The sequence below is a fragment of the Struthio camelus genome, chromosome 1, assembly GCF_040807025.1.
Source record: "Struthio camelus isolate bStrCam1 chromosome 1, bStrCam1.hap1, whole genome shotgun sequence".
NCBI classification, from domain to species: Eukaryota; Metazoa; Chordata; class Aves; order Struthioniformes; family Struthionidae; genus Struthio; species Struthio camelus.
In genome coordinates, this window is record NC_090942.1 from 126128978 (window position 1) to 126143938 (window position 14961).

The following is a 14961-nucleotide window of genomic DNA, read 5'->3' on the forward strand; positions in this document are numbered from 1 at the left end:
CTGCAAATGTTAATTGAGCCATTTCCGTAGTGCCAGAGGGGCGACTTGTACATGTGAGGGAGGACTTTGTTAGAGCTGTATTTTGAGCATGCCAGTAGACAATGTTATCAAGTATGAATCTAGTGTGTTAACAGTGTTTACTATCCTTTTAAAAGGTGCAAGGATGTTTTTATAGTGACTGTGGTAAAAACAGATACTGAACCTTAGATATGATTGAGCCTAAAGACTGTTATCTGTTTCTGATTTAGCTAAATAAAATGTGGCTTTATTGTCTTTCAGCAGCTTTGAAGGATTAAAATAAGCACATTTTGTTTGTTGAGGAAAGACTTTAAAATGATTTAACTGGATTTTCATAGTATACAAAGTTAAAGACGATGATAAACCTCTTTTACAGTTTATGTGTTAATTTAATCCATTGTGAGATGTGATTCTGGGAAGAGGCTAGTACTCAAGAAAAAAATGTTCTAGGAAGGCAGGAAGTGTGAAGCAATCCTGTCTAGTGGCTGCGTTTCTCCTAGAAGCATTATGTACAATCGGAAAGTATATATTTTTAAAATAGCTGATGTCTTCCTGTTGAATAGGGAGAGCAGATTTCTTTGGCGTTTTCATCCTAAAGCCAGTGCTGTGAATTTTCAGTCTTGATGACAACAATTTTAAAAACCCTAAAAGAAGGATATTATAGGACTTGATATACCAAAGGATCAGATCTTAATATGGTGCTAAAGCATGTACACGTGACAGGGAACGTGTTGTTCTTGAGCAGCAAAACTAAGGGGATGGCAGGAATAGCTGGTAGGAATAATCCTACTTACCTGGAGGAAGCAGGATTTTCCAGTCTGTTGGCTCTGTACCCTCAGCCCAAATGGCTGTACGGGCACACGCCTGGGGGGACCAGCATCCATCTAAGCCACTCAAGTCACAGCAACCCATTTTATGCAAGCCTGAACTGCTCCTAAGAGGTTCCAAGCTCTAAATCCAAGTTTGGCCTCAAATGTGTGACAGCTATAGAAACAGAACAAAAGGCTTGCGGGTAGCTGGAGGACTCATATTCAGGTTGCTGTTGCTAGGCACTGCTGCTTTTGGCCTCTCTGAATCAGGAATAAGCTTTTCGTCTAAAAAAATGTGCATAACCCCCCTGGAGACAGTGCATTCCTCCGTATGATCATCATATTCTGGGTGCTTCGGGTATGATCTCTTTGTACGGTCAAGACCTCTGTCTTTTAAAAGGAAAAAAGGTACTACTGGCTGTAATTATTAGGCTAAAATGTCTGCCAAGTGCTAATACTATGTGGGGCGGTGATCTATTAAACGTAGTATTCTCATTGTGGGCTAGACGGGGCAACACTTTTTCTCTCAAGTTGGGCAGTGAGGGCTGATCGACGTCTTTTGTGGTTTGATATTTCAGGACCATTTATAGTTTGAAAAGAAATACAGTTCAAAATCACATGCGATTTTTTATGCTTTTGTAAAAGAATATGCTGACTGATGAAGATGATGTTTCTAACATTACTGACATGACCAATATCTTTCAAGCAAAAAAAAAAAAAAAATTTTTTTAATCACCATTCCCTTCAGCTCCCTTCTTTGGCTAACTCTAGTGAGTATCTGCTCCCAGGGTGGATCATTTTCCTTCTGTTCTATCCCTCTTCTCCCTTTATTTTTTTTGTGAGGAGAAAAAGAGTTTGCAATCTGTTCCTTTAAGCATATGCTAGTATGATAAGAAACACTGACTTGCTGTATGAAGATCTTCCTCATTACTTCATAGAGGAAAGCAAACTCACAGAGGCAGAGGCTTTTTCACCCTAGAGATAGTCAGAGGAAAGAAATGAAACTGTGGAACTTCAAGAATACATACATAATTCCTCAGAAAGTTGCATGATAGTATTGGAAGAGCTTAAATGTTTAATGTTGTTTTTAAAAATTAACTTTGAGATACGTCACCTTTCCAGCTCATGCCCCTCTTGGTTACTGCTGTCATTTTGAGCCCACACTGTCCCCTAGTACTGCTGGGAGAGTGTTTATCTGCTTCTAGATTAGAGGAGCTGAACATCTGCAACTTCTGAAATCAAAAGGAGCGGATGATGCTCGTCCTTCCTCAAAATCAGTGTCCAAAGTCCTTCAGGAGTGTGTGCTTCTCCACAAATGGTGTTGCAATAGCAGGCAAAAAATCATAATGCTTTTGCTTGCATTGGTGGGGTATAGTCCTTCTAATATCTGATACAGAGTATTTCTGGTTTCAGAGAACTATTGTTAGGATCACCTGTTTCTCATAAAAGCATTGAAATTCTTGGAGCAATCGGTGCTGTAACCTGATAAACACAAGGCATATTGACATCTGAGTATTTTCACTTTATTAGTTCATATATAATGCTACATGCAGTTACATGTCTGTGGCATGCACAGACTCTTCATTTTGAAGGCACTTATCCTTAATCCTTAATAGACTTAGGCCAAGAACTTTGTATAGGAATTCCCACTGCTATGAGGAAGTTCAGATCTGGATCCTAGTGTGACATTCGGGGTTTAATTTGTACAAGTTGGATCCCGGACTTCCAACGCTATCCTTTTACTCTCCATCGTCTGTGCAGTTCCTTTGCTCCTGACTTTGGGTAGGTTCAGGTCCAGACCCACCCTTCATCCTTAATCAAATGAGTGGTCGCTTTTTTTGGACAGAGAGAGGCAGTGCATAGACTGTTGTTGCTGCCCACGCCTTGGCCAGGAATTGAGAAGCTTAAAGAACCAGGAATTAAATTGGGTCTGCATTTTGACACTACAGACAACATTGCCATCCCTGAAAGATAAAGTGGACCACAGCAGGGAAGGACCTACCCACCAACTCTGAGTGGAAGCAAGGTGAGGAAGCACTGGATTTTCTGAGTACCTTAAATATGCAAGAAATTGCTTAGTACAAGATTATCCACAATCATCTAGAACAATGGCCTCCTCTGTCTGATAATACCGTTAGGAGCTGAAAATACCGATAGAAGAACCAGCCAGGGGGAGAAGAGAGGAGGAGATGGAAAAGATGGGAATGTCACAGAACATAATAGAGCCTACAAAGTTGAGTTCGTGGAAGGAGGCTCTGAAAGCCTTTCTTTGAATATAGCAAAAAACAGCAGAGGAAGTAGTTTGACAGGCAATGTGCCACTTCTAATGTATACAGTTTTTTTAACTTTGGCTTCATAATGTAGATCAGAGAGGGAGCTCCATGCATGCATGACATTCGAATCCAGATCAAAGTCACAGAGTTCAAGAAGCATCCGTCTCTACCTCTACCAGGTCCTTCTCAGGCCCCAGATTTGTGTTGGATTAGAGGCCAGTCTGAGCTGAATTTTGTGCCGTGCAAGGTATTTGCAAATGACACACAGTCTCCAGTATGAGACAGTATAGCAGACTGAACACCTTTTTTGAAATGTGGTGGCATCTACAGGCACACACAAAATAAATTAATAAAAATGCAAGTACAAAAGAATAAATCAGCTAAAATTTGCATTGAGCTAATCAAATTTGTACAATAAGTCACTCTAGAGAGGCATTGCAAAATAAAAGAGAAGTGAGGGAGTGGATTGTATGCTGTGACTGTAATGTAGGTCCCATGCTCCCCATCCCCCAAACTAGCCTGTCTGCAGACAAGACTGCATGCAGCACTTAAAATTCCAGGGATAGGTATTATATCCATACAAAGGGTTAATGGGCTTAGTGAAACAAAAGCAGTCTTTCCATTCTTTTGCTGGCATAGCCATGACAAGCCATAAAACTTTAGAAGGACTGGCATGGAAATCTTCCATTATGTAGACCACCAGATTTTGAATTATCATATCACAGAACAGAGCACACAGGGCGAACATTATAGAGTGGGCATTGGCATTGGCAGTGGAATGAGCATGCGTGTGATCCAAGACTAAATGCAACATATATGTTCAATTGTATGATGTTAACCTAGTTTCTGTATAGGTAAGGATTTTTCCAACAGCCATAATTAAAAATGGCCTAACAAAATATTTTTTATTAGATACATCTCTGAAATGTGAGCAAATATTCAGCAGTGCCAGGTGGGGAATACTAGTTCCTGGAAGGGAGGAGGTTTCAGTGAGGCTTGTATGTTATTAGATCATCCATAAAATTAGAAACACTGTTATTCAAGCAGCTGCTTCTGTATTGAAAATGTAAATCACAGTGGCAAGTTTTATGTCATTTTATATAAAATATGGGAATCACGGAATCTAATGTCTACTCCCTGGTGATGTAGACTCAATAAAAAGTTTTTTTTTTCCAATAGGAATCCCCAAAGATTTTGCACCAATAAAAATATATGCTGCTCGCATGCTGTTATTTTCCACAGGAACCAAAAGGCTGTGCACTGTACGAGTACACAGAAGGGCACAGCAGAGAGAGGCAAGGGTGCAAAAGATATTTTCTAAGACTTCTGTATAAAAAGAGTTAAGTCTTTTACTTTGTTTGCCTCTGGATATTCTGCTGAAGGTTTGAAAGTATCGTGAATGAAAAAGTTCAGGGCTAATATACAGGGAAAAATTAGAAATACTGCATTGGGGGACACACTTGATATGTGATACTAAATAGTTCTTTATTAGAAAATCTTTTCTGATTTCTGATCAAGCTTTTTAGGCTAGCCATAGCACATTAGAAGGGGACAGCTTTGTATACACATCACAGTGAATCGGGAGTAAAATGTGTTTCTACTAGATATGCTATTTTCTCATTAAAACCAATGGGGAAGGATTTGCTCAGTCAGTTCAGGCTTTCACACCATGTTTGTCTGCTACCCCTCAGCCTGGTTAGATAGGTGAACCTTTAGCAGTATTACCAAAAAGAGAGAGGACCCTGGGTTTTGACTTCATGCAAATGAAGGCTGATATATCCCACGATGATTCTGCTATGAATTAAAAAATTGGTGTGCATAATGGAGCAGTTAAAGCTGTCCACTGAGGATAATAGTTAAGGAGAATGTGCACTTGATTAGATTTATCTGGCATTAGCCTCTGATTTCAAATCCCAGGAGGACAGGTCTCGAGTGGTGCTCGGCGTGGATGACAGCGCGGGCTAGCTCATCTGCGAGGGGAACTCGCTCTGCATCCGCAGGCAGCCTGCTCTTGTTTCATCAGCTGAGAACACGCACCCGCTCAGTGCATGTTTCTGCTTTGTTAGTCGGAGCTCCCCAAGGCCCGAGAAGCTCATAAACCAGTCACGAGCACTTTTATGTTCCTGGAGCAACTCCAACACCAGGTGACCACCTCAGAAGTAACAATGCTGCTCACTGCAGATAAACGCACGGCTGCTGCTTCACAGAGTTTGGTGATTACTGTATTTCGGGAATAAGTTTTGCTTTCTCACCTGAATCCCACGCTTCAGCCTGTGTGACGCGGCTCACACCCTCCTGGGTGCTGCCAGTGCCAGGGTAGGCGCCCCTGGGTATCTGAGACGGGCCGGGGCATGCAACGTGGACGCAGGCAGCCTGTGCCCGTCTGGAGGCCAGATGTGGTAGCCAGGGGCGTCTCAGATGATGCTCGTTGCGCCTTCTGTGTTTAGGCAGCTGAATTGTCCTCCTAATTTCCATCGGTAAAATGTCTTATCCAAAACTAAAGTGATATTCAGTATGGATAAGAAGCACTACAGACAAAGCTGTCAGCCTGGCGTTAAAGAAACAGTGGCGCGTTGTGTCAATTTAAACTGACACTTGGGCTTCATTGCAGGGGCACCTCCTTAAAACGTGGAGCATCCCTCTCTGTGAGTGGGTCTGAAGAGAGCCAGAAAGACTGTGATTTATGCCAGCTTGATCCACCTAATGCTCAAAAGGAAAATAGCTTAGAATAAAAATCCTCTCTGGCTCTAAGCTTAGAGCGTTATCTGAAACTCAGTGAGGTTAGAAAGACACTTCTCCACCTTGAGGGTCACCAGGAGAAAACACGAGGAGCATTTTAACTCTATGCATGGGAGCAGACATAGGAGTACTTGACGTTAAGGGAAAATCCTACCATATTAAGCCTGTAAAGTACCCACAGTACACTTCAATTCATTACAACTTTAATTCTACAACTGGCAGAGCTCGGCTTCCCCCTCCTGGGAGCAGGGCGAATGGGCAGGAGCAAGCAGAGTTTTCCTCCTCCCTTTGCTGTGACATTTTGAAACTGTAGTTTTTAACCCATGACTGTGAACGCCTCTGACTCTGTACTCCTCAGGCGTTCGTGAAAGACGCCTTGGAAAAGCAAGCTTTTTTTCAGGAGGGTGCAATCTGCTGCGCTAAGGTTTTTACTCTCACAGGAAAACATTGGAGTCTCATTATCAAAAAGAGTTGAAAACCACAGTTAAAGTTCAAGGTTTGAAATAATCACTGGGGACAAACTTCATTGTTTTGGTGCTATAAATGGAAGGACTGTGTACACTTAATGGAAAAGGTATGTACTGGGTCACCCGGAAATGCATTACCTTTTTCTTCTTTAACTGCAGAAATGACTTTAGAAAAGAATTGTAAAACAGGTGATTTAAAGTTCAAGGCTAATGAATCACCTTTTTAGAAGAAAAAATGCAAGATATATTTTAAAAACAATGTTCTATTATAAAGATACAGACAAGGAAAGACTGCAGTCATTGATCTGCTTCAGTACTAACATCACTCCTTTAAGTTCATCTGTCAAATTCTTGAAATTCCTCTTACAGACTCCTGATTGTCACAGACCTTCAGCTGTGCATGCCATTTCTTGTTTCTTTTTAGCAGCCTGTGGCTCTTCAAGTGTAGAAACATAAAACATAACCTGTTAACTCATGGCTTTAACTTTTACTGAAGTATTGGGACTTACAAGGGCATTCCAACATTTGAAGTATTGGCACCTGTTCATAGGAGACAGCATAACTGCAGTGGTTGTTCAGATCCATTTCCATGAATGGCTGAAGTTAATCCTGTGTGACTGCACCTGTACATGCTGAAACCCTCCTGTGGGGAGGACTCTATCTTTGAGAACTGTTAAATAGAGAATAGAAAAAACAAACATAAAATTTATTATTTTCTATGAGAAAAACTGTCAGTGGTATGTTATGCTGCCAAGAAAAAGGAGGAGAGGCACCACTAGAACCATGTTTCCAAATTTTTCACAATTTCTGACAGCATTGTGGGAGTCTTTGGTTTCGTAGATGAATGCCATGAATTATTCTCGCCTTCCAGGCAAATCTGTGAAATATCAAGAAGGAATGAAACTGAATGAAGACCTACTGATGTAATGAAGAGATCTTTGTATGAATACTCTCACTTGTACTCTTGAAACAGAGCGATACAGTTATAATGAAAGTAGTATCACCTGAAAGCAGATCAGTAAGGGAAGGAGTTGCCCTTTTACTGTGTTATATTCTGCTCTGAAAGAAGGAATATATTTTTGTATTAGTGTGCTATCTTTATATCTTTTCTATTTGACTGAAGATATTTTCTATTTGGTGCGTGACAAATTCAGAGTCGTAAAAGCTTTTTCTTTCTTTAAACATGTCTGCCTTCATAGCACCATCTGCTGGTACTGCATGAGTCCTGTGGGCTGTCAATCTAGACCAGTGTTCATCATACATGTGCCTGCATATTCCAAGGCACAAAGTGATATTCCTTGCACCTTGGTTGTGATAATGGAGCTGTAATAGCACCTCTTTAGCTAAATTTCTATTTAGCATCCACTCATCCTATCAGAGTTAATTTTCCTAAAGTAATCCTTATTTGTATTAGTAAAACAATTAGAAGAAACAGAAATGTTTTCTTTACAGAGATTGATGCTTGAACTAATTATCTGCAAGCTTGGCCCCTGCAGTTCTTTGTAAGCTCATCCATATCTCTGGCGCTAGAGTTGCTTGTGCTCTGCACTGAAAGAGAACGGGCTCTGTCAAATCTGCAAAAACAAGGTTTTGTATTGAACCGGGCAGATTTTCAAAGATGGCTTTTTGTTTTATGCTTTATTGCATCTCCTCCTTGCCCAAACATAATTTATTCCTTTCTCAAAAATGAATGAATTGGCCGTGTTGGAGGGAAATGGATGATAATTCATAGGTCTTGGGAAGGCATGCAAGAGAGTATCTGAGCGGAGGAAGAATTTTGCTAGTTAACCAGGCTGAGGGTAGTTAGTGCCACAGGCTGGGAAGTACCACAGGTTCTTTGTTAGGTCTGTGAAAGACCCTTATATGGTCAAGAACTGTGGCCCATGGTGAATAGCAGGGGCTCAATTAGATGTGATTGAGCCCGGCAGCTCTGAGAAGTATTTGGGCCTGGGGAGTAAACCTGTGGGTGGGTCTCTCCAAGCCAGAGTTGTGGGAAAAGCTGGGCACCTGGGTAAGAAACATTGTGGATGCTCCCCTAAAACCACTCCAGGAGGCAGAAACCTTGAAAAGGGATACCATTCCGAGACCGCTATATGTGGCAGACCATGCTAGAGTTAACGCCTCATACCTCCAATCCTGTGACCTCACCCTAAGAATGGCGATGAAGGACTGGTTCATTTTCCTTCCAGTACGCATGATGCCATCCTGTACACCAGCATTAATGAGGGTGGCTTAGGGATTGCGTGGCTGGCAAGCCAAATTCCAAATGTACAGGCTTGCTGACTTACGTCGGATTGCTCACTCCAATGACAACATCACTAGAATAATTGTTCTAGAAAAAGGCACTCAAAAGGAGTATGAGAAGTTGTTGATTGCTGCTGGAGGTTGAGCAGATAGGATTCCATCAACTGGGAAACAACTGCCCCTAACGATTCCTGCTGTGTGGAAGGTGGAGAGACACTATCCGAATGGGAAATACCATCACCCAGGGTCATCTATCCTAGCCCCAGTAAGTGGGGAAAGTGAGAATTTGAGAACTGGGCCAATCTAAAAAGTTAAGGCTGGGGAATTAAGAACTTTGAAAATGAACACCAGTGATGATTGGCTCTTGCACTATAGAGGCATTCCCCACAGAAAGTTGTTGACAGCATTGCATCTCTGGGCCAATGTCTGCCCAACTAGGGAGTACTTGGCTTGGGTGAAGGAGCTCTGAGAGGGTGCAGACATTGTCCTGTGGAGTGGAAAACCTGCTCCCATTTTATAGGATATTGCCCTGCAGTCCAGGATGCCCAGAACAGGAAGCATGAAATCTTGTGTGGAATACTGGCTGAAGAGGCGAAGAGGCTGAGTTGGGTGGTATGTGTAGAGCCCAACATCAAGGATAACAACAACGAACTCTTCAAGCTAGATTTGATTGTGGATCTCTTGATCATGGGCCAAGGTGGTGGACATTATTGTCCATTTTGAAAGTGCTTTATCATTCTTAGGTGATGCAATGGCTGAGAAGATGAGGAAATATCAGCACCTGGAGGAGCAGGTGAAAGTGATGATGAATATAGAAGAGGTGGAGTTCCTGGGCTTCTTGATCGGTGCTTGTGCGAAGTAGTTTAAAGGCAATGATGGGTTTTTATCTGACCTCGGTTCCTCTGTGAGCCACCAGAGGAGGACTGCGAGGCTCTTCCCTCAAAGGGCTCACCTTTCCTCCACTGACGTACTCCACATCTTTACCAGCGAAGGTAAGTGTGGTTTTATTTAATTGGCTAAATTACTTTTATTGTGACTTTGTTATACTCCGTGTCCTTCTTAGAAGGCAACAGTAAAATTCTTCACGCAGATGACATGAGCTTGCTCAGTCTTAGTACTGCTGAATTTTGCTATTGCCTGACTCCCTTGTGGTTGACCTTGAGAAGGTAGGAGGCACAGAGATCTGGTGCTCAAATGGCACTGTTACTGGTTTGGTCTTGGACGGATGGGCCACTCATCAAATTTAATTCAGAAAAAGTTCAGTGAATTTTTCACGGTTCAATAAATAGTGGGAGTATTCTAGCCTTGGACACCTAGATAGGTTAGGAAGGTCCGGCGGCCTTTTCTCAGAAAAGATTAACTTTAGCTTTCAAACCTTAGCATAGTTTTGAGTAACCTGTATCTCTAGAAAGCAAACAATTCCCTTACCCCTATTCACAAACTTCTCTAAATCCTTTAAGGGCTCTAATATTCATGTTTGAGTCTTCTTGACAACTTGTTTCCACAAAAATGCCTAACTGAGCTCCATCTGAGAGATAAAGACATCAAAATATGTCCTTCTAAAAATATATACCAAAGCAGTTAATGTTCTTTCCAGCTTTTACGTGTGCTTGAAGACTTAACACTGCATTAAGAAAATGAAGTTCAATTAGTGTAGGCTCCTGTGAAGCTAAGAAATAGAGAGGTTTCTGCAAGAACCATTATTGTAAGTGAAACGTTCGTTCCCTGCCAAATAAGGTGATGGAGAAGATTTGGCTTACTGGTGTCTGAATCGGCAATGGTCTTCTAGCCAGCAGTCCACTGGAGCCCTATGCTTTGGTGCTCTTGGTTTTTGACTCCCTGTCCAAACAGCCCTATGCAGGGCAGGTAAACCTGAGGAATCCCGTTTCCTGTGGCACTCAGCCTTGCAGTTGTATGACTGCATTGCACTGCGCTACACTGTACAAATCGGCTTGCCTGAGCTTGTCCATATGGAGGCTGGAGTCTGATGGAGGTTTGAATCAGGGCCTCCAGGGGAGCCCTATGGGACCAACCCACTCCCAGAGCCCAGCCACCCTTTTCCCCAGAGGCTTCATTCAGCCTTCATAGAAAGATACAAGATTTTGCTCCTCAACAAGCTTTATCAGCAGAAGGCATCTAAAGTAAGAAAGAAGAGGAATAAATTTACAGGCTGAAATGGAGAATCTGTTGGATGGGTGATTATGGAAGGTCAACTTATGAATCCGTGTAAAATACTTCTATTGACTCTGTTGCTGTAATATTGAGAGCTGCATGTTATAGTTATGTATATTTATCCCCACAACATCTCTATGATGTTCTGTTATTATTTAAAGGATGAGATCTCACTGTTTTGAGTACAAGATCTTTTTGTGCAAGATCAGGTAATGTATCAGAGGATTGAACTGGTGTCATTTGCATCCCAGTTGCACACTAAACCTTTTGCTGTATCCTCCTTTCCTTAGTATAGAAAGTTTGATAGGCCACTTCAGCTGAGTAAAGTACAGCATGTGTTTGCTGATCTCCTTGAATACCTCAAGGGACTGGATTTTCTAAGAGAAGTCAATCCCAGTTTAGGCACCAGAATAAGTGGCTTCTTGAAAATCTGTTCCCAAATGTCAGTTCTAACAGTGAATTTGGAGGGTTTGAAGTTAAACACATGCATATTGCGTGGCTTTCATTCACTGACAGACTTTGACTTGCATTCACTGTCAAACTGTGTGTGCACGGGTGGGAATCTCAAACAGCAACTGCCAACTACATTTTTTACTTAAGACAGAGCTGTTAGTCTTGTACTTCTTTTACGTTTAGTTCTAAGGTAGCCGGTCTGCGTGTTATGTTGAACCTGTTTTGAGAGTTATGTGGACAACGATGAAAGTTTAAGGTTCAACAAAGTAAACAATGTCAAAGTGGAAGTTCTAATTTAAAATGACTTTGCAATCAACAAAGCTAATTTGCATCTAATATCAGTTAGCAAAGCACACCTCAGTGCCAAAACTATATTTAAAAGATGCATGATACCAGCCAGTCTGTGTACTAGATATGAAAACAGCAATGTAAAGAATATTAATATTTTTCAGGATGACTTTTTCAGTATTAGTATTTGGAATGTACCCAAAAGATATTTTTTTTCAGACCTGTGTATCCTGAACCCATCTCAGAGTGTATAATCCCATATTGTTCAAGAAGAGTAGATAGATGAATGCACTACTGCAATATGTTTTATGTGCTCTTATGTGAGAGTATGTCTTGGTTGATAACTATAAAAAGGACTCAGTTACCTGATAAATAAACTTTTCTAGTTCTTGCCACTTTCTTTTGATACCACATGCAAAGTCTGTTTATAATTGTTATAATTTTATTTCCATAGGTTCTGGCTGATGGGTCCCTCTCCTCAACTCCTTTCCGTAAACTATATTTTGCAGTCACCTACTCCAAAACCACTGTAGTTTCCAACTTTGTTTTAAATGTTTTATCTTATCTTCATGAAGTGACTTGTTGTCTTTCTTCTTACTGATATGTTTATATAAAGGGTATTTGAACAGCTATATATCTTAGAAGCTTAGTATCAATATACTCATATAAGACCACAAGTAATGCAACTGTTCCTTACCTATCTTCCTGCCAGAAAAGAAATATTTGCTTTGCGTGGATGGGTTGGTTTGTGGTCACGGTGGTAGCAAGCTTCTGAGTCTTCCATATATGAAGTTGCATTTTGAAAACATCCTTATACAGTAACAATCAAAACTGTGACAGAAGGAGTTTTTAAGCTGGGGGAACATTTTAAGGTATTATTCTGTTTGAATAGATTATCAAAGTTGAGTGTCATTGGAAAGATGCATTTGAATAAGAGTGGAGGATTGAGGGAAATTCTTTATGTCAAATTAAGGAACCTTTTCAGGGAAGACAATACCAAAAGAAGGGACTTGCCAAACAAATTGGTTACCAGCTCTGGGAGCAGCATAATTTGCCACGAGGCTTGAACTGACTTGAACTAGCTGAGTGGGAAAATCACCTTGGAGCCAAACCAGGGCAGGAGGTAGCTATGAGTATGGCCTGCCACCATTACACTTCTGTTTATTCATCTCCAGGTATAGCCATTCATTCCTTACACTTCACATTTTGGTACAAGAAAGCAAAACACAAAATTTTGTCTCCTATTTAAGACAAAAGATGATTTTTTTCTGCTGCCTCATTCACAAAGGATTGGAGAGTTCACCAGGGTGGTGTATTGGTTTATACAGTGCCAAGTGGCCAACTTGAGATGGAGGGGCTGTGGCGCATGCCTCTCCTGAGCTGCACGGGCTTGTCTGGAGACTAGCGGCCGTGAAGGAAAAGTCTCCCTATTGGCACGTATTAGGCAGAATCTCTTTGACCAAGGCCGTGCAAGAGGAAAGAGATTCGAGATTAGGTGTTCTCTGAAGATCCAGAGAGATACCATATGTCCCTTTATTTCACTGCTTTCACAAACTCCGCCTGAGAAACTGGTTTACCAAAGTGAAGGCTCAGGCCCTCTGGGATAGGGAGAGAAGGCTGAAAGCGCTCTCTTTCTCTGCTGATATTCTCTTGCCGTCTGGTATCTCATCTTCTAGCAGGTCTACCCTGCCAGGTATCTTTCCCTGGCGGAAGTTTTTTTGGTTTTACTTCTCCATGGGAAACAGCCCCTTCTATGTTAGTTTTGGAGGAAAATTGTCATGTCCTACGGTGCAGTTCTGTTTTTGAACCAAAGCCTATTGCTCCAAATATGTACTCGCTCATACTGTTTTACGTGTGTGAACAGCATTCTACTTGTTAAATAAGAGTATTTCCAGGATTGTTGCCCAATTCTGCAGATACAGCATTCTAAGATTATCCATTTGCTGTCTTTCCATCAAATATATTCATTGTGGGGGGGGGGGGGAGGGAGGGGGAAATCTATTCCTATCTGCCAGCCATGGAAACTCTGAAAACCAAACTGTATTCTTTCTGGCTCATGAATCATCGCCCCTAACCTTGGCTCAGCGATCATAGGGGAACACTTAGGCCTTGGTTAACATATATGCTTCTGATCAAAAAGATTCTGTAGTATGGTGTTATATTACTCATTATTTCTTTCATAATGCCTATATAGAATCCCATTCACTATCTTTCAGCTGTGTTAGCTTAATGGAGCTAAGGGAATTAAAATATAGGAAGTTTATTTTTAGTCCTTTTAGGCAGATAGATAGATTTAACATTAACTATTTTGTAAATGCAGAAGAGATATCACGTTATTGGCTATAGTTAACTGAAAATCAAAACAATATATTACTTCAATAGAGCCGCTTTCAGTTATTGTGAGATATGTTGCTCTGGTGAGAGGAGAAGGTGTACATAAGTATGTGCTGGATATAAAAAAGAATGCTCAAAGAGATGCCATTCTTTGTTATTAATATGACTTTTGGATATACTGTGATTATTTATAACTACAAGAAGAAAAGTATGTTTTGCATCAAAGGCAATTACGCTAGTTAACAGCATGTTTAGGCTAAGATAATTCACTGAACAATCTTTTAATACTTTGCCCCTTTCAGACCTGTTGCTTGGATACCACTTTCTCTGAACTATTATGTACCTTGCTGGAAAATAACAAAGAAAAGGCTTTAAGGCTTTAGCAGTTCTTTGCTTTGTCTTTTCCATAAACCCTGTATTTAAATACAATTTCAGAAGCAGAGTCAAAGAATTATGGCTGTTGGTAGCAAAAAACTGAGAGCAACAGCTGGAAAATCCAATTCGTGCACAGTCCGAATTCATACCTTTGTTTTAGATGTAATATTTCTTTTTTCTTGCATGCAAATTTTTCCTCCTTCTTCCCAAGGGAATATGACTTTGAGATGCCACCAGCAGATTTGCAACTCATAGACATCCTGAAGTAAGTGGATACGCTGATCCAGGTAAGTCTGCTACTAGAAAGAATGATTTGTTCCTTTCTCAGTTTCACTTATTCTCCAAAATATGTAATCTGAAAGTGTGAGGTGGTGTTTGTGATTTGACAATACTGTATAATGAAATGCTTTTTGATCTTCATCTAAATACCAGGTATTCTGTTGAGTTATATCATGCCATGACCTGAAGTGATTTCTTTTAAACTACCAGCTCCTACTTCATCTGTACACAACGGCTTCTCGGAAACGTCCGAGGTGCTTCAACACAAGGACTCAGGTTTGTCTACAGGAGTCATTTATTGTTTCACAACTGCAGCAGGTTTGGGGAGCCTCTAGGAGAGCTGGAGGGTTATATACCTTACTTAACTTCACTCTGATGCATGTGGGGGTGAATGGGTTGACTGACTCAAGAGGAGATATCCTTAGAATCAGCTATGGCTGGGGTCATCTTACCAGGTAAATCCAGTTATATTACATTGCTATGTATATAGCAATGTAAGTTATATTACAT

General features: G+C 41.0%; 1 long non-coding RNA gene across 5 annotated transcripts in view; it reads left to right on the forward strand.

Annotated features, from left to right (window-relative positions):
* The first annotated feature begins 2879 nt into the window (after positions 1-2879).
* Positions 2880-14961, forward strand: part of LOC104147124 (uncharacterized) — a 139376-nt gene continuing 127294 nt past the window's right edge. For 2 of the 5 annotated variants that reach the window (XR_011135721.1, XR_011135722.1), the window contains exons 1-3: positions 2880-6413; positions 9294-9542; positions 14384-14727. This is a non-coding gene — a long non-coding RNA (uncharacterized lncRNA). The remainder of the gene's footprint in view (positions 6414-9293; positions 9543-14383; positions 14728-14961) is intronic. The other 3 variants (XR_011135723.1, XR_011135726.1, XR_011135725.1) reach the window with 3 other exon arrangements.